Genomic DNA, 20836 nt, shown 5'->3' with positions numbered 1-20836 from the left:
TTGAAAATTTTAATTTAACCTTTTGAAATTTTAATTAAATCTTATAAGTATTTTATAAAGACAACCAACTATTTGTAATTATAGCATTTTATATTCATCTGGTTGCCAGTGTAAAGAACTAGAAACACACTGCCACATGTATGTCTAGATAAATAATATCTACATAAATCTATATAGGCATATATATTTGAGTAATATGATTAACTGATACTCCAAAATGTTCCTAAGGCACCATGTGCAACTGTTGCAAATACTACACAAGCTTGTGAACCAGGAAATGGAACTCAACTAAACATTGAAGAGAAGTTAAGAAAATGGATCCTAAGCACTGCTGGGAAACAATACCTCATAGTATAAGAGTCTATTGCCTTCATGCTGACAGGAAGGATTTGACAAGTTAATTAATTTGTCTTTTCTCTTACCTAAGCATTTCAGCCACTTAAATCCCCCTGCACTCAAAAGCAAGTGTCCGTCTCTGAAGGCTGGCGGTGGCAGAACCCGTGCGTCTGCTCAGCATCTGGACACAGCTGTCTTTGTCTTGAGGTCACGGGGCAGGCCATGTGGAAAGGTGTATCCCAGTGCCCGGAAGGTGTTAGCCATGTACACAGATGTTTAGAGGTTAGGGTTTCCTATGTCAACACTGAGCACTAGATCCCAAGTGACAGACGTGCACATTTCCTTAATAAATGTGTGTGCACATGCGTGTGTGTGTGTGTATGATGGTAGGGTACTCTACAGTGCAAGTCCTAGAGCAAGACTGCTCCCTGTCTGGCTCGAGTGCAACACAGAATGCAGTCATATACAGAGAAAGAGATCATTAAATGTACTTCCTCACCAACTAATAACACTGCCTCACAGTCTGAAACTTCCCCCTACATGTTTCCCTATTGAAGCTAGACCACAGCTCAGATCTTTCTCCATTTTTCTGTGGTATATTTGGAGGCACAGTGTGGCCATCATCTTTAAAATTTTGTACCTATGTCCAAGGCTGGTTTAGCTGAGCACGTTGGTACAGCCATATAGCATGGTAAAATACTGAAATTCCTCCGCAGCATTTGCTAAGCAATGGTTTTCCTCAACTCTACGTGTGCCTCCCACCTTCATGCTCCCCTCCTCCCCTCCCTGGAACTCTCTTCCCAAGATCTCTACCGAGACTCTCCAAGACCCTGCTTTAGTGCCTGAGCCACACGTGTGGCTCAACATTTTTAATACCACCCCTGTCAACGTCACATAGCAGGGGAAGTACAGGTGAAAGGGACAATGGTTAACACCATTTGCACTCGCATCACAAAATACCTTAGAGGGCATTGTTGGTGGGATATTGGTAGGATATCTTGGATGGCACCAATTTATCTGAATAATAGGAGAAGAAGAGAGGCCCTTTCATTGTGAGGTTGGCTATAGAAATCTGATTCAGGGTCACTTAGGAGAGCTATTTTCATGCTGACAGATGTTCAGTAGCTTTTGTCAAGTGAGTTGGCAGCCTTTTCTCAGTTCCAAGTGGCCAGATGTCCAAATCACTAAAATCACTATTCTAAGCTGATGTGTGATTTGATTAAGGTCCTTCTTGGGCTTTTTTGACTCAGAGTTCAGAAATGAATTGGGGCAGAAATTGAGACAGACCGGTAAGGGAGAATTGTAGCATGTTCTGACGCTGACAAAGCTGACTGCTTAAACGTGCCCAGCGCTAACCCATTTCATAGATTAAACCTAGGATTAAATCTGCATGAAATGTTATTTCAAAAAGCCTACAACAAAGAAATTGTTTATTAAAAGTAATTGTGTTATTTCAATGCTGAATGTTTTTGTACTGAATGCTCAGCAAAGGCTAGTGAGAATGAAAGAAAGGAAGAAGCAGCTAACATAAAATAACACAGGATATTTTCCAAGTTGGAGTCATTCATTTTGCTTTCTGAACCCAAGTTAGCCCAGCACTTTCCAGGCCTAGTTTTGAGTGTGGTCTAGGGTTTCTTCCAGAGCTTGGCCCAGCACCAAGAGGTTGCCTAGTATAAAATGGATTTAAGCTTCATATATGTTTTTACACTTCCATGTTCAGAGACAAACCCAGGATGCTTTGTGTATCCTTAAGTTTATACAGTTTGGAAATATCTCTTTAAGAAAAAGAATAAAGGGACTTCCCTGCTGGTTCAGTGGGGTGTGGGTTCTGCTTCCACTTCAGAGGGTGTGGGTTCAATCCCTGGTTGGGGAACTTAAGATTCCTTGTGCCACACAGTGAGGGAGGGAGGGCAGGAGGGACAGAGAGGGGAAGGAGGGAGGAAAGAAAAAGAATATAAAATCATAAATTCAAAAAAATTAGGGCCCCAACCAAGGCTTTACAAAGGGCCCCTGAAAGTGAAGGACTCTGAAATATAAGCTCCAGGAGCATCATGGTGGACCCTCCTCTGTCTAGATAGCTCTCCCTGTGTAGTAGGAAACAACAGTTGTGACCTTCCGTTTTACTCCTTGTAAGTTCTTTGTTGTGCTATTGTGTCTACTTTAAAGGAAAATGCAAGTTGGGCAAAATCCACCAGGTTTCTATAGGAAAAGAAAATGGATTTTCTGTCATTTAAAAGAGATCTGATTAACGGGCCACTTCCATATAATGTCTTGATGAAATGTGAGTTGTGTGGCCATACAAAAAAAGATAGAATTTGTGCTAGTTTCTTCAAGCTTAAAAATGAGGATAGCTGGTACTCATATCTGGAAAATTCTATCAAATCAACTCTATGGTGTCAATCCCTGAACACACGGTAAATTAGAATGATGACAGAGGGTAACCAGACTTCTCGTGGTGATCATTTCACAGTGTACACAAACGTTCAATCACTATGCTGCACACCCGAAACCAATGTAATGCTGCGTGTCAATTATAGTTCAATGATAAAAAAATAAATAAAATGAACAAAAGCCCTCAACAGGCATTACACAGACTACAAAATATAGTCAATACACATCGAAAAAGACGCTTAATCTCATTAGTAACTCAGTTCAGTTAAGTCACTCAGTCATGTCTGACTCTTTGCGACCCCATACACTGCAGCATGCCAGGCTTCCCTGTCCATCACCAATTCCTGGAGCTTGCTCAAACTCATGTCCATTGAGTCAGTGATGCCATCCAACCATCTCATCCTCTGTTGATCCCTTCTCCTCCTGCCCTCAATCTTTCCCAGCATCAGGGTCTTTTCAAATGAGTCAGTTCTTTGCATCAGGTGGCCAAAGTATTGGAGTTTCAGCTTCAGTATCAGTCCTTCCAACAAATATTCAGGACTGACTTCCTTTAGGATTAACTGGTTTGATCTCCTTGCAGTCCAAGGGACTCTCAAGAGTCTCCTCCAAAACCACAGTCCAAAAGTATCAATTCTTAGGCTCTCAGCTTTCTTCATAGTCCAACTCTCACATCCATACATGACTACTGGAAAAACCATAGCTTTGACTAGAGGGATCTTTGTTGGCAAAGTAATGTCTCTGCTTTTTAATATGCTTTCTAGATTATCATCACTGGAGAAGGCAATGGAACCCCACTCCAGTACTCTTGCCTGGAAAATCCCATGGACAGAGGAGCCTGGTAGGCTGCAGTCCACGGGGTCGAGAAGTGTCGGACACAACCGAGCGACTTCACTTTCACTTTTCACTTTCATGCATTAGAGAAGGAAATGGCAACCCACTCCAGTGTTCTTGCCTGGAGAATCCCAGGGACGGGGGAGCCTGGTGGGCTGCCGTCTATAGGGTCGCACAGAGTTGGACACGACTAAAGCGACTTAACAGCAGCAGCAGCAGCTAGGTTGTCATAGCTTTTCTTCCAAGGAGCAAGTGTCTTTGAATTTCATGGCTGCAGTCACCATCTGCAGTGATTTTGGAGCCCAAGAAAGTAGTCTGTTACTGTTTCCATTGTTTCCCCATCTATTTGCCATGAAGTGATGGGACCAGATGCCATGATCTTAGTTTTTTGAATGCTGAGTTTTAAGCCAGCTTTTTCATTCTCCTCTTTTATTTTCATCAAGAGGCTCTTTAGTTCCTCTTCACTTTCTGCCATAAGGGTGGTGTCATCTGCATATCTTAGGTTATTGATATTTCTACCAGCAATCTTGACTCCAGCTTGTGCTTCATCCAGCCCAGCATTTCAAATGACGTACTCTGCATATAAGTTAAATAAGCAGGGTGACAATATACAGCCTTGACGTACACCTTTCCCAATTTAGAACCAGTCCATTGTTCCACGTCCTAACTGTTGCTTCTTAACCTGCATACAGATTTCTCAGGAGGCAGGTAAGGTGATATGGTATTCCCAACTCTTTAAGAATTTTTCACAGTTTATTGTGATCCACACAGTCAAAGGCTTTGGCACAGTCAATAAAGCAGATGTTTTTCTGGAACTCTCTTGCTTTTTCGATGATCTAATGGACTTTGGCAACTTGATTTTTGGTTCCTCTGCCTTTTCTAAATCCAGCTTGAACATCTTGGAAGTTCTCAGTTCATGCACTGTTGAAGCCTAGTTTGGAGAATTTTGAGCATTACTTTGCTAGCATATGAAATGAGTGCAACTGTGCATTAGTTTGAATATTTTTTGGCATTGCCTTTCTTTGGGATTGAAACAGAAACTGACCTTTTCCACTCCTGTGGCCACTGCTGAGTTTTCCAAAGTTGCTGGCATATTGAGTACAGCACTTTCATAGTATCATCTTTGAGGATTTGGAATAGCTCAACTGGAATTCCATCACCTCCACTAGCTTTGTTGGTAGTGATGCTTCCTAAGGCCCACTGGACTTCACATTCCAGGATGTCTGGCTGTAGGTGAGTGATCACACCATTGTGGTTATCTGGGTCATGAAGATCTTTTTTGTATAGTTCTGTGTATTCTTGCCACCTTTTCTTAGTATCTTATGCTTCTGTTAGGTCCATACCATTTCTGTCCTTTTTATTGTGCCCATCTTTGCATGAAATGTTCCCTTGGTATCTCTAATTTTCTTGAAGAGATCTCTAGTTTTCCCCATTCTATTGTTTTCCTCTATTTCTTTGCACTGATCACTGAGGAAGGCTTTCTTTTCTCTTCTTTCTATTCTTTGGAAGTCTGCATTCAGATGGGTATATCTTTCCTTTTTCCCTTTCCTTTCACTTCTCTTCTTTTCTCAGCCATTTGTAAGGCCTCCTCAGACAACCATTTTGCCTTTTTTCATTTCTTCTTCTTGGGGATGGTCTTGATCCCTGCCTCCTGTACAAAATGACGAACCTCCGACCATAGTTCTTCAGGCACTGTGTCTCTCAGATCTAATCCCTTGAATCTATTTCTCACTTCTACTGTATAATCATAAGAGATTTGATTTAGGTCATATCTGAATGGTCTAGTGGTTTTCCCTACTTCCTTCAATTTGAGTCTGAATTTTGCAACAGAAATCAAGACTACAAAGAGATATCATTTTTCATTCATTTAATCTGCAAAATACAAAAATCTGACAGAACCAATAGTTGAAAGGATAAGGAGGATTTCTTATATATTACTAGTGGGAGTATATAAAAGCATAAGCACTTTAAAAAATAATGTAAAATTATTTTGTAAACATGAACATTTGTATAGTGCATGTGGATCACTTCTATAACCCAAAAGAAACTCTTACACAGGTATATCAGAAGATGTTTATAAGGAAGTTCATTTTTGTTGTTTAATTGCTAAGTCATGTCCAACTCTTTGAGACCCTAAGACTTGTAGACCACCAGGCTCCTCTGTCTATGGGATTTCCTAGGCAAGAATACTGGAGTGGGTTGCTATTTCCTTCTCCAGGGGAATCTTCCTGACCCAGGGATCGAACCCTGGTCTCCTGCATCGCAGGCCGACTCTTTACCATCTGAGCCACTAGGGAAGTCCAAAATTCATTGCAGCACTACTTACAGAAGCAGAAAAAAGATTAAAATACTCATGAACATGAGAATAAATAACTAGTGGAAAGGTATACAACAGTAATAATGAATGAACTGTAACTACTGACAATGGATGGATTTCAGTAATGCAATGTTACATTAAAAAAAGAAAAACAGGTCCCAGTAGTCACCAAGTTACCTACAGTTCGTAATACTTGTTTTATGAAGCCATATATATATACACACATACATACATATATATAATAAAACATTTATCCCGCTGCATATATGTAAGATAAACATGCATTTTAGGACAGTGATTATCTTCTACAGTTAAGGTGCTAAGACAGTGGAGGAGCGCAGATGCAGATTTAAGTTACTGTCAGCGGTCCGGTTTCGGAATCAATTGGTGATTTCACAGGTGTTTACTCCATCATAAGATTAAGTGAATTATAAAAGATAGGTGCACGTGTGAATGATGAAGCCTATATGTCATAAACCAGTAGAATAGAATAGTTCTGTCTGCTTGGGGTTCCATTTAAATGTAAAAAAATCAAAGATGGGGGAGGCCTGGGGAAAGCCCAGATGTAATGAAGAAGTGTAAAGCTGAGTGTTAGGTGTCTGATTGTATTGTGAAACATAATTTGGCTGAGACTGCAGACTTCTGATCTACCCCAGACAGAGTTGATGGTAGGCAAGTCTGATACTCTCTCAAAGCAACAGATACCTCAGTTCTACTCACATTCAGGAACAAGGCGGCTGTGACAATGCTATCTGCAGGAGCTGCTCTTTTCCAGCTCTCACCAGCCCCAGTCAAATTGTGTCTTGACCAACTGACAGGGGCTGAGGCTTTAGGAGAAGGATAGAGCCTATTTTTAGTGAACCAGAGGTGATGAGCTCAGGAAATAATTATTCAACCTCACTCTTCTCCGCTGTTCCCATTTGCTTCCAGTATCTTCCACTGGCCTCACAGAGAACACAGGGCTGCAGCTTCCCTGGAAACCAGAGGGTAAAGGATGCATTGAGGCAGCCTGTACAGGTCAGTCTGCCAGGGCACACAGTAGGATGGAGAAGGGTAGAAGTAGATCTGGAGAGGCAAGCAGAAGATACATAACACGGAAAGAGAAACAGAAGCGCTGGGGGAAGCTTCTTAGAAAGCTTCTGAAAGGGAGGCAGACTGTTTAGCCATCTTTTCTCTTCTTCCTTCCTAGAATGCAGATACAAGGCCTAGAAGAACAGGTATCGTATTTTGACCATGGAAGATGAAAAACACATTTGAAGAGTGGTGAATCAGGAAGACAGAGAAAGCCTGGTTCCAAAGCAGTCCTGAATAATCTAGCCCCAAAAGTCATTGTTACATAATAAAAAAATAAAACAAACCAACCTTTTAATGTCAGGCTTCTGTTACATGCAGCCAAATGCAATCCTGATCAATTCAGACACCTTGCCAAAGTCTCTGATCAGATACACTGAATTATTAGGAAACTTTCTATGTAGTAACTTCCAGTGTAGTGGATAACAAACGATATTTTGGAATAATTTAAGTTAATATTTGAGGCTTCATAAAAAAGTAATTCATTCATCTTCATTTTTAAAATTTAAAATGAACATAATTAATTAATTGACAGTAGAAATAAGCTGAAAGTCAATAACTTTCTTTTATCTGCATATTAACTGACAGACAACCCAAAGTTTTTATTATTTCTTCTGGCTCATTTAAGATGGCTTATTTTAGGAGTAAATAAGGTGAGGTGTCAAATTTGTAACATATGCTTAGCATTTCTACCTAAAACACTTGATTAGCAACTCGAAAAAAACTGATCTCTAATGCACCAACCTGTATAAAGACTTTTTGCCTGGAAAAATAATTATGAAAATACGGCAAGAAATGAGTAATATCACAATCACTCTTATGATTAAATCAACTCTCTCTCAAAGATAAAATGAAATGAAACAGCTCTCACTGCTGAATAAACAAGATAGTACATAACAGATTAAATGTAAATCTGTTTATCCATCTCTCAGTATGTTTTCTAGGATACATTACATATTACTGAAAAGTCATACAACTTCTCAAGAGTGCTAAAATGTTTGAATATCAGTGAATATTTTAACTACACTAGAGAAGTTTGCCAGCTAAAGGAATTCAACTAGTGAATTTTATGGTAAAGAAAACAATTACATTCTAATCTGTTTTGTAAAATCTACCTCTTATAAATTGGGGCAAAGCTGTATATAGATAAACCTGTGATCTGTAACCAATGTGATTTCTTAGTCAGAAGCTTGTGAAAGAGTGTATAGCTCTTCGTAGACCAATCAGGTCCTGCAGTTTCATAGTCACCAGGGCCCTCTTTAACAGCATCTTCCAAACCTGAAACTGTTGGCGGTTGATGCTCAGAAAAATGAAGTGTCAGTGGGGTTGGTGACAAAACTGATAGCGATGGGTCACGGGCAGAATCTGCGTATTTCAGGGGCATTTAAAGGAGATGCACACAGGTGGAATGACAGCACACACCAACTTCCCTTGGCTCAGAAACTGATACAAATAGACTGACTCAACACACTGTGGTTTAATAACATGAAACTTTCCCTTGGAATTCTTATTGCATCATTTTGTGCAGCCCTTGTTATAAGATCAGACCTACTTTAATAAAACACCTCAAGGGGCTACCAATGAACAATGTAGTTTTGGTTCCTGTCTCCATGAAACCGAAGATGGAGAAGGATTATGACCTTTGCTTGCCAACCTTTCCTTATAGATATTGTTTGGGTTCAGTTCAGTTCAGTCGCTCAGTCGTGTCCGACTCTTTGCGACCCCATGAATCACAGCACGCCAGGCCTCCCTGTCCATCACCAACTCCTGGGGTTCACTCAGACTCACATCCATCGAGTCAGTGATGCCATCCAGCCATCGCATCTTCTGTCGTCCCCTTCTCCTCTTGCCCCCAATCCCTCCCAGCATCAGAGTCTTTTCCAATGAGTCAACTCTTCACATGAGGTGGCCAAAGTACTGGAGTTTCAGCTTTAGCATCATTCCTTCCAAAGAAATCCCAGGGCTGATCTCCTTTACAATGGACTGGTTGGATCACCTTGCAGTCCAAGGGACTCTCAAGAGTCTTCTCCAACACCACAGTTCAAAAGCACCAATTCTTCGGTGCTCAGCTTTCTTCACAGTCCAACTCTCACATCCATACATGAGCACTGGAAAAACCATAGCCTTGACTAGACGAATCTTTGTTGGCAAAGTAATGTCTCTGCTTTTCAATATGCTATCTAGGTTGGTCATAAGTTTTCTTCCAAGGAGTAAGCGTCTTTTAATTTTATGGCTGCAGTCACCATCTGCAGTGATTTTGGAGCCCCAAAAAATAAAGTCTGACACTGTTTCCACTGTTTCCCCGTCTATTTCCCATGAAGTGGTGGGACTGGATGCCATGATCTTCATTTTCTGAATGTTGAGCTTTAAGCCAACTTTTTCACTCTCCACTTTCACTTTCATCAAGAGGCTTTTTAGTTCTTTTCACTTTCTGCCACAAGGGTGGTGTCATCTGCATATCTGAGGTTATTGATATTTCTCCTGGCGGTCTTGATTCCAGCTTATGCTTCTTCCAGCCCAGCGTTTCTCATGATGTACTCTGCATATAAGTTAAATAAGCAGGGTGACAATATACAGTCTTGACGTACTCCTTTTCCTATTTGGAACCAGTCTGTTGTTCCATGTCCAGTTCTAACTGTTGCTTCCTGACCTGCATATAGGTTTCTCAAGAGACAGGTCAGGTGGTCTGGTATTCCCATCTCTTGAAGAACTTTCCACAGTTCATTGTGATCCACATAGTCAAAGGCTCTGGCATAGTCAATAAAGCAAAAATAGATGTTTTTCTGGAACTCTCTTGCTTTTTCGATGATCCAGAGGATGTTGGCAATTTGATCTCTGGTTCCTCTGCCTTTTCTAAAACCAGCTTGTTTGGGTTAATCTTATATAATAGAGACTGGGAAACTGTTACTCTCTCCTAGGCACCCAGTGAAACTATATTTCCCAGTGTCCCTTAGAATAGGTGCAGCCATCTAATATGTTCTGCCAATAGAATATGGGCAGAAATGATGTACACTGCCTTTAGGCATATAGCAATCCTCCCTTCTTTTTTCCTTATGTCAGCTAAACACAGGATCCTCTTAAGGCTTTAGAGAATAGAGTCACTATTCTGCTAGGAGTCTGGGTTCCTGCAAGACTGTGTGGAGCAGAGTCTTCTTGCCAACCCTTATTGGATTGGTGAGAATAGGGAAAACAGGAACAGCAACACTCATTTATGTGATAGGGCACTAAGATCTTAGGACTATTTGTTATAGCAATTAAACCACCCTGACTAATACATCTTAAGATCTGTATATGAAAAGAATACTATTTAATAATAATCTCAATTCATACATACAAATAAAAATGAGTGCATATGCAACTTACTGATCTTCCAGTAAAAGTCTAGAAAATACCTATTTCCTAATAACTTTAACAGATTTTGGCATATAGTTCTACAGTCTTGCTAGGTATCAGACTTCATGGGGGGCAGGGGAGGCAAATGTCACAAAACTGAGGGCTTTCATGTCTATTTTCTTCACCTAGAAAACATTTTAAAAAACTATTTAGTACTTAGGAAATTATTCATTTTTAGTGGTATTCAAATGACAATATTAATATCTCAGAATATAAGACCCTCTCACCTCTATTTAACAAGGATGAAAAATAATTGCATATGTAGTTTTTAATTGTTTCCACAATTTTAAAAAGTCCAACTTTATCTTTAAGAACAAGAAGAATAAATGCTTGTGTTATTGGCATATACTCACAAGAAATACTTGTGTGGTTGTTAGACACTAATTACTGCACTCATGCAATCTTGCCATGGGAATCCTACTTCTGCTATGTGCTCAATATATCTAAACTCTAGCTTGCACAAACAGTTCTTGGAAATGGCTTCCTCTCTCAAAGACTTTACTCACCCCAATCCTGTATAATGCTACTGACCAAGTTAAGATGTGATGTAAGCACAGTGAGCTCCAGTTATTTTTTCTCTTAGATGCTTTCAATCGACTATTCAGAGATTAGTTTCCCTACACAAAGTCATTGAACTCAGTCATCTCAAAACAGCTAAAACAAAGCAGTATAGATCAGCTCCAGGTTCAATGGTCACACTGCAGGAGCACGATTCATTTGTTAATTAAATGCATACTGTCTACACTGCTGCCTCCTGCCAGCTTCAAATTTCTGTTTATAGGAACTGCTTGGTTTGCCTAAGGAGTGGAAATAAAATAGACACCTCCCTCTGCTCCTGCTAAATAGTCTTCCATGGAAGCTTTTCTCCTACTCCTAGGAGTGGATCAGCCTAGTAGCATTAGAATGTCAGCTCCCCTACTTGTTTCTCCCCTACGTCCCCCAAATTAACAAGACAATTTGATAGTAACACAATAACTGATCATTTATATCAAAAGAGCCTCTCGATGAAAGTGAAAGAGGAGCGTGAAAAAGTTGGCTTAAGGCTCAACATTCAGAAAACTAAGATCATGGCATCTGGTCCTATCACTTCATGGCAAATAGATGGGGAAACAGTGGCAACAGTGGCTGACTTTATTTTTTGGGGCTCCAAAATCACTGCAGATGGTGATTGCAGCCATGAAATTCAAAGACACTTACTCCTTGGAAGGAAAGCTATGACCAACCTAGACAGCATATTAAAAAGCAGAAACATTACTTTGTCAACAAAGGTCCATATAGTCAAAGCTATAGTTTTTCCAGTAGTCATGTTTGGATGTGAGAGTTGGACTATAAAGAAAGCTGAGTGCCAAAGAATTGATGCTTTTGAACTGTGATGTTGGAGGAGACTGTTGAGAGCCCCTTGGACTGCAAGGAGATCCAACCAGTCCATCCTAAAGGAGATCAGTCCTGGGTGTTCATTAGAAGGACTGATGTTGAAGCTGAGACTCCAATAATTTGGCCACCTGATGAGCATAGCTGACTGATTTGAAAAGACCCTGATGTTGGGAAAGATTGAAGGCAGGAGGAAAAGGGGATGACAGAGGATGAGATGGTTGGATGGCCTCACCGACTCAATGGACATGAGTTTGGGTGAACTCCGGGAGTTGGGATGCCTGGTGTGTTGCGGTTCATAGGGTCGCAAAGAGTCAGACACAACTGAGCGACTGAACTGAACTATATCAAGCATGTGATAGTTACACAATTTGGGGAAACAACCAACTGCCATATTATGGTTTTGCGCAGGAGCCCCAGGGATCAGCCTGATTTGGACCCAAACTTGAAGACAGATTTTTGTCCTGGATATGACTTGAGTCTGCCCAATACTGAGCTCCCTGTGGGCAGGGACTGTATCTATTTAGCTTTCTGCTATATATGCAACACCTGGTGCAGGGTCTACACTACAGAAGTTTCTCAAAAAATACCTCATGGAAAAAAAGAAGTACCAAGAGATAAGGCTGGAGAAACTCATACATTGAAAGTTTAGTTGGAAAACAAGGAATGGGTTAGATCATAATCATACTGTGTATCAATGCCATACTAAGGAACTTGGTCTTCATTCTGGAGGAACTGATAATTTCTTTTTATTGATGTATAGTTGATTTACAATACTGTGATAGTTTCAAACATAAAGCAAAGTGGTTTAATTTATACATATATGCCTACATATATATCAATGTCTATCTATCTATCTATGTATATCTATTTGTTTTCAGATTCTTTTCCATTATGGATTATTATAAGAGGAACCACTAATTTTAAGTAGGGGAGGTACTCAGATACATTTTCATTTTTAGAAAACTTGCTCTGGCAGCACATGCCAGTTACACTGGACTCCAAGCTACGTGAAGGGAGGGGCCTCCGCCTGTCTTGTTCATCACGAGTATCCCCTAGTACAAAACACAGTGCCTGGAACATGTAATCTACTCGAGAGTTAGCTGCTGAACAAATGAATAAAAAGTCCATGAAGCTTGTATTTGAATCTTTCAGGAGAATAGGAAGGCTTTAGGGCCTCGTGAGGAATTTTGACCTCCTCTAGGTTAGCCCTGTGATGTGATTTCTGAGCTAGTAGCTGGGGTGTGACCCTTCTGAACTTCTAAGAAATTCACCAGAGTGGAGTGAGACGTCACTCTCATCTGGAGACACATTTTTGGACCCAACTAGACACATCTCTTGGGCCTAAAGTGGAACTGATTCATTCTCCAAGACACAGAGTGGGATGAGCCATCCTCCTCGAGAACATTTTCTCAAGGGACATTTGCAGGATGCCTGAAGGTTCTTGTCAGCCCATTCCTAAAATAACAGCATTCCAAAGAGTACAAACCATAGGACCAGCAGTTAATTTTATGGTTGATAAACATGTTTCAATCTTGAGTTCCCAGATAATGTGTTTCTATGGGTCAACTGGGCAGCCTCTGGAGTGCTGACCTTTGAAATGTGGGCATCACAACCTGACATTTGAGGCTGTTCAGTGTCTCTGGTGTCCACACAGTTCAATGAGTCTTGCTTTTCATAAAGCCTCCTTCCCTCCTAACCCTGACTGTTCCCAAATATAAATGAGAAAATTAAACATTTACTCTGATGAGAAAATAGTGCTCTCTCATTGACACTTCTTCACACCCTCACTGATGTGATTTAGTTATAGTTTTTACTAGCTGCTTTTACATTTTTAATTATTTTGCAGAGTTAAAATACGTAATAATGGATAACTGTGCAATACATTAAATACTTATGGGTTCGTTGTGCCTTCTGTTATAATATAAAATCCATCTATTCTGGTTGATGGGTTTTAACCTCACACAGAATACTTTAAACTCCATTTGGACTTGTGCCTACAATCACCTTAGCAAAGTCTCTTAAGTAACTGCGCACAGCCTAATTAGTATGCATTATCAATTAACAAACTTAATAGCCGGCAGATTGATTAGATCCTCTGTTGCAGGGGCAGAGCTGAAGCGAAACAGAATGAAAAATCATTGCACGCATACACTGCAGCTTTGTTATTTTCTCAGATCCCCTCCTCCTCCTTCACATTCCTTTAATTAATGTATGCATATGGTTCTGCATATCTGGTAAACCCAAGCTTTTCCTGACTCGTTCATAAAGCTCATTCTTAAACAGAGGGAGTCCCTACTTCCCTTTCCTTTGGGGGGTTCTGCATATATCATTTTCACCCCTCTTCTTGCCCTTTTGCATAGCACTGAATTTTAAAGGGCTGCTTCTCCCAGCCTGATTATCTTCCGGGTGGTGGAAATGGGAGAGGAATACAAAGATGAGTGGGAAGCATGTGCTTTTTAACACAGAGGACCGCCCGGGAGTCACATCGGTGGGGCTTTGACAACCGTAAAGCGCTTCTGGCAATTATTTCCAAAAAGAATAGTACAAATGGACTGTCCTGTTACATCTTGTCTATTTTTGATGGACTGGAAACAATATGAATAAATGAAGGAAAATCCACAATCCCTGAAAGCGGGGATCAAGCAAAAAAGAGTCACCAACTGCACTGTTCATAAAACACTGGCATTATAAGAATTTTACACCTTCCATAAACATTCAACACAAAATTCTAAAAAGACTTCTGAAGACATTTCCAACACCATAAATTGTCACCCTGTAGTGCTGGTTTGGGTTTTATTTTTCTATTTTAAACAAAGTAATGGTTCATGCCATATTTTATTTATTAGCTGTTCTCAGGTATAGTATCTTTCTGCTTCTATGTGGGAAGAGTCATAATTAGGATGTGGAGGAGGCACAGAGAAGTGTTTTTACTTTCGAAGACAACCTGATGCTTGTGGTCTATTGACTCTCTCTCTAAAACCACTGCTGTTGTTCAGTCGCTCAGTCGTGTCTGAGTCTTTGTGACCCCATGAACTGCAGCATACCAGGCTTCCCTGTCCTTCACTATCTCCTGGAGTTTACTCAAACGCATGTCCATTGAGTCGGTGATGCCATCCAACCAAGAACTAAAATCCCACAGCCTCCAGAACAAAAGACACAATTCAAAACCATATCAGTTTTCCTAGGTCTAGAAAACTTTTCCTTGACTGTCCCTCTAAAGGCAGACTGTCCTGCCTGCCTGTCTGACTTCACCTCACACCGTTTTCCTCTTAATCCGTAATGTTTCAGCCACACCAACCTTCTCACTTCCTGAGCACACAAAGCTCCTTCCTCTCACTGGCGTACCTCACCCTGAGATGCCCCTCCCTATTACTATGGTTTCAGTGTGTCTGCCCTCTGATGCCCTCTTGCAACACCTACTGTCTTACTTGGGTTTCTCTTACCTTGGGTGTGGGGTATCTCTTCACCGCTGCTCCAGCAAAGCACAGCCAATGCTCCTTACCTTGGACGAGGGGTATCTCCTCACCATCGCCCTTCCTGACCTTCAACATGGGATAGCTCCTCTAGGCCCTCCTGTGCCCTTGAAGCCATGGCGTGGGGTTGGTCCTCCTGGCCACCGCCCCTGGCCTCGGGGGCATGGGGGTTGCTCCTCCAGGGGCTGAGGTCCCTGGCCTCAGGCTTAGGGGGTGGGGTAGCTCCTCCCTAGTCAATCTAATCACACTAGGACCACAGCCTTGTCTAACTCAATGAAACTAAGCCATGTCCGTGGGGCAACCCAAGATGGACGGGTCATGGTGGAGAGATCTGACAGAATGTGGTCCATTGGAGAAGGGAATGGCAAAACACTTCAGTATTCTTGCCTTGAGAACCCCATGAACAGTACGAAAAGGCAAAAACGATAGGATACTGAAAGAGGAACTCCCCAGGTCAGTAGGTGCCCAATATGCTACTGGAGATCAGTGGAGAAATAACTCCAGAAAGAATGAAGGGATGGAGCCGAAGCAAAAAGAATACCTAGTTGTGGATGTGACTGGTGATAGAAGCAAGGTCTGATGCTGTAAAGAGCAATATTGCATAGGAACCTGGAATGTCAGGTCCATGAATCAAGGCAAATTGGAAGTGGTCAAACAAGAGATGGCAAGAGTGAATGTCGACATTCTAGGAATCAGCGAACTGAAATGGACTGGAATGGGTGAATTTAACTCAGATGACCATTATCTCTACTACTGCGGGCAGGAATCCCTCAGAAGAAATGGAGTGGACATCATGGTCAACAAAAGAGTCCGAAATGCAGTACTTGGATGCAATCTCAAGAACGACAGAATGATCTCTGTTCGTTTCCAAGGCAAACCATTCAATATCACAGTAATCCAAGTCTATGCCCCAACCAGTAATGCTGAAGAAGCTGAAGTTGAACGGTTCTATGAAGACCTACAAGACCTTTTAGAACTAACACCCCAAAAAGATGTCCTCTTCATTATAGAGGACTGGAATGCAAAAGTAGGAAGTCAAGAAACGCCTGAAGTAACAGGCAAATTTGGCCTTGGAATACGGAATGAAGCAGGGCAAAGACTAATAGAGTTTTGCCAAGAAAATGCACTGGTCATAACAAACACCCTCTTCCAACAACACAAGAGAAGACTCTATACATGGACATCACCAGATGGTCAACACCAAAATCAGATTGATTATATTCTTTGAAGCCAAAGATGGAGAAGCTCTATACAGTCAGCAAAAACAAGACCAGGAGCTGACTGTGGCTCAGACCATGAACTCCTTATTGCCAAATTCAGACTGAAATTGAAGAAATAAGGAAAACCACTAGACCATTCAGGTATGACCTAAATCAAATCCCTTCTGCTTATACAGTGGAAGTGAAAAATAGATTTAAGGGCCTAGATCTGATAGATAGAGTGCCTGATGAGCTATGGAATGAGGTTCGTGACATTGTACAGGAGACAGGGATCAAGACCATCTCCATGCAAAAGAAATGCAAAAAAGCAAAATGGGCTGTCTGGGGAGGCCTTACAAATAGCTGTGAAAAGAAGAGAAGCAAAAAGTAAAGGAGAAAAGGAAAGATATAAACATCTGAATGCAGAGTTCCAAAGAATAGCAAGAAGAGATAAGAAAACCTTCTTCAGCGATTAATGCAAAGAAATAGAGGAAAACAACAGAATGGGAAAGACTAGAGATCTCTTCAAGTATATCAGAGATACCAAAGGAACATTTCATGCAAAGATGGGCTCGATAAAGGACAGAAATGGTATGGACCTAACAGAAGCAGAAGATATTAAGAAGAGATGGCAAGAATACACAGAAGAACTGTACAAAAAAGATCTTCATGACCCAGATGATCACGATGGTGTGATCACTCACCTAGAGCCAGACATCCTGGAATGTGAAGTCAAGTGGGCCTTAGAAAGCATCACCACGAACAAAGCTAGTGGAAGTGATAGAATTCCAGTTGAGCTATTCCAAATCCTGAAAGATGATGCTGTGAAAGTGCTGCACTCAATATGCCAGCAAATTTGGAAAACTCAGCAGTGGCCACAGGACTGGAAAAGGTCAGTTTTCATTCCAATCCCAAAGAAAGACAATGCCAAAGATTGCTCAAACTACCGCACAACTGCACTCATCTCACACGCTAGTAAAGTAATGCTCAAAATTCTCCAAGCCAGGCTTCAGCAATATGTGAACCGTGAAATTCCTGATGTTCAAGCTGGTTTTAGAAAAGGCAGAGGAACCAGAGATCAAATTGCCAACATCCGCTGGATCATCGAAAAAGCAAGAGAGTTCCATAAAAACATCTATTTCTGCTTTATTGACTATGCCAAAGCCTTTGACTGTGTGGATCACAATAAACTGTAGAAAATTCTGAAAGAGATGGGAATACCAGACCACCTGATCTGCCTCTTGAGAAATTTGTATGCAGGTCAGGAAGCAACAGTTAGAACTGGATATGGAACAGCAGACTGGTTCCAAATAGGAAAAGGAGTATGTCAAGGCTGTATATTGTCACCCTGTTTATTTAACTTATATGCAGAGTACATCATGAGAAACGCTGGACTGGAAGAAACACAGGCTGGAATCAAGATTGCCGGGAGAAATATCAATAACCTCAGATATGCAGATGACACCACCCTTATGGCAGAAAGTGAAGAGGAACTAAAATGCCTCTTGATGAAGGTGAAAGTGGAGAGTGGAAAAGTTGGCTTAAAGCTCAACATTCAGAAAACGAAGATCATGGCATCCAGTCCCACCACTTCATGGGAAATAGATGGGGAAACAGTGGAAACAGTGTCAGACTTTATTTTTCTGGGCTCCAAAATCACTACAGATGGTGACTGCAGCCATGAAATTAAAAGACGTTTACTCCTTGGAAGGAAAGTTATGACCAACCCAGATAGCATATTCAAAAGCAGAGACATTACTTTGCCAACAAAGGGTCGTCTAGTCAAGGCTATGTTTTTTCCTGTGGTCATGTATGGATGTGAGAGTTGGACTGTGAAGAAGGCTGAGCGCTGAAGAATTGATGCTTTTGAACTGTGGTGTTGGAGAAGACTCTTGAGAGTCGCTTGGACTGCAAGGAGATCCAACCAGTCCATTCTGAAGGAGATCAGCCCTGGGATTTCTTTGGAAGGAATGATGCTAAAGCTGAAACTCCAGTACTCTGGCCACCTCATGTGAAGAGTTGACTCATCGGAAAAGACTGATGCTGGGAGGGATTGGGGGCAGGAGGAGAAGGGGATAACAGAGGATGAGATGGCTGGATGGCATCACTGACTCGATGGACGTGAGTCTCAGTGAACTCCGGGAGTTTGTGATGGACAGGGAGGCCTGGCATGCTGCGATTCATGGGGTCGCAAAGAGTCAGACATGACTGAGTAACTGATCTGATCTGATTCTTACTATGCTTTACCTTTTCTTACCATGAAGGTCTCAGCTCAAATATCACCTCCCAAGAGCGGCCTTGCCCAATCCCCCAATCTAAAGTAATGTCCACTCCCCTCATCTGACCACCAGGATTTTTTTCATCACTATTGTATTAATATCATAGCTCTTCCACTGTCTTACATGATCTTACTTATCTGCTTCTTTATTTAATATATTCATCCCTTCTAAGAGCACAAACTTCTTGTTGGGAAGGACCTCAGTTGTTTATTCCTGGTTATTTGGCTTCACCACTGAGCACAGTACTAGCACATTTTGGGAGCTTAATAAATGTTTGTTGAATAAAATGTGATTGAATAAATAGTAGAAAATAAGGAGTGGGGATTAATGTATATGTGTATGAGAAGAGAAAAGAGGGTCAACACTGAACCCAGAGTAACACCAACAATTATTAAACAAACAAGCCCATGAGCAAAAGACACATCTCCAAAGGAGGTATAAGAATAACCTATAAACACATGTGAAGATATTCATCTTTAGCCATTAGGGAAATGAAAATCAAAGCCACAATGAGATACCCACTAGGACAGCTAGAATAAAAAAGACAAACAGAAACGAGATGCCAGTCCAGGTTCGATGCACGATACTGGATGCTTGGGGCTAGTGCACTGGGACGACCCAGAGGGATGGTATGGTGAGGGAGGAGGGAGTAGGGTTCAGGATGGGGAACACATGTATACCTGTGGCAGATTCATTTTGATATTTGGCAAAACTAATACAATTATGTAAAGTTTAAAAATAAAATAAAATTTGGGGAAAAAAAAGAATAAATACCCATACAATTAAAAAAAAAAGACAAACAAGTATTGGGAGAAATTGAGACGTCCATACACGGCTGGTGGAAATGTAAAATGATATACCCTCTGCAGAAGAAAAGTCTGATGTTAAATACAGAAGTACATTGTGATAATGCACTCAGTGGTGTTCGACTCTTTGCAATTATGTGAACTGTAGCCCACCAGGCTCCTCCACCCGTGGAATTCTCCAGGCAAGAATACTGGAGTGGGTAGGCATTCCCTTCTCCAGGGGAATCTTCCTGATCCAAGGATGGAATCCGGGTCTCCTGAATTGCAGGCAGATTCTTTATCATCTGAGCCACCAGGGAAGCCCTAGAGGTTCCATTTGACCTAGTAATTCCACTCTGAAATATATACCCTAGAGAAATTAAAACATATGTCCACACAAAAATTTGACCATGACTGTTTCTAGCAGCATTATTCATTATAGCAAAAAAGAAGAAACATCCCAAAGTCCATCAACTGACAAGTGCATAAATAAAACGTGATCTAACCATACCATGGATAAATAATACGACTTGACCATAAAAAGGAATGGCAAGCTGACATATGCTACAACATGAATAAACCTTATGCTAAGCCAAAGAAGCCAGTCACAAAAGACCACGTATTATATGATTCCATTTATACGAAACGTCTAGAAGAGGCCACTCTACACAGACAGGCGTGGGCAATGACACTGGAAAGGGCCTCAGGAAGCAACATCAACCAGAGCTGAAGCCCTCAGGGCCTCGGGGAGGCGCCGCAAATACTGGCTTCAGAATTGGCCCCGCGCACCTCCCGCTTTCATGGCAGTGAGCTTTCCAGCACCCACCCCCACCAAGCCCTGACCCTGGCACAGAATGGCCCTCGGAGGCCGCAGCAGATCCTACCTGATGGCACGTCCCAGGAAGCACCACAAGATTCGAGGGCCGGGAGGCACGCGCAGGCGCGGCTACTCCCAGAGCCTAGGAGGCGCAGAGCTTGCGCCCCGGCACAAGGCTGGGGAGGCTGGGTGAGCATGCGGGAGGGCGGGTAGTGGAGGGAGGCGGGCCGCGTGCCCACAGCAGGGCACGTGGCGAGGTCAGAGGCTCTAGGAGCGCGAAGAGGGCTTCACCCAGCTGGAGCCTGGCCTTCTGGGAGACAAGCTCTCTGAGGTCCAAACTGACTGACTGCGCCTGACGACCTCCCCTTCCTCCCGCCATCTTCCCAGGATCCATCTCTGCTCTCTTCTGGAGTCCTCCTCTTTGTCTTCCCCGTGTCGATCCCCCTTCAACCTGCGAGCCCCAGAAAGGAGCGGGCCACAGCTGGGTGACCCCAATGCCTGACCGCCCCCACCTGAGAACAGAGCCTCTGCAATAACATGGAATCTAGTACAGCGGATTTAAATGTTTTG

General features: G+C 41.9%; 1 protein-coding gene across 1 annotated transcript in view; it reads right to left on the bottom strand.

Moving 5' to 3' along the window:
• The window catches only part of TBCA (tubulin folding cofactor A), a 214018-nt gene extending 193433 nt beyond the window's left edge, over positions 1-20585 (bottom strand). Inside the window, exon 1 of the mRNA XM_086323149.1 lies at positions 20334-20585. The gene's annotated coding sequence lies outside the window, so the exon portion shown is untranslated. The remainder of the gene's footprint in view (positions 1-20333) is intronic.
• Positions 20586-20836: the final 251 nt, after the last annotated feature.

The sequence above is a fragment of the Bos grunniens genome, chromosome 10 (genome assembly GCF_055505025.1).
Source record: "Bos grunniens cultivar Pamir isolate PY7600 chromosome 10, Bosgru_T2T1.0, whole genome shotgun sequence".
Classification (NCBI taxonomy): domain Eukaryota; kingdom Metazoa; phylum Chordata; class Mammalia; order Artiodactyla; family Bovidae; genus Bos; species Bos grunniens.
Note: the sequence above shows the minus strand (reverse complement) of the source record. Positions and strands in the feature narration are given on the sequence as shown.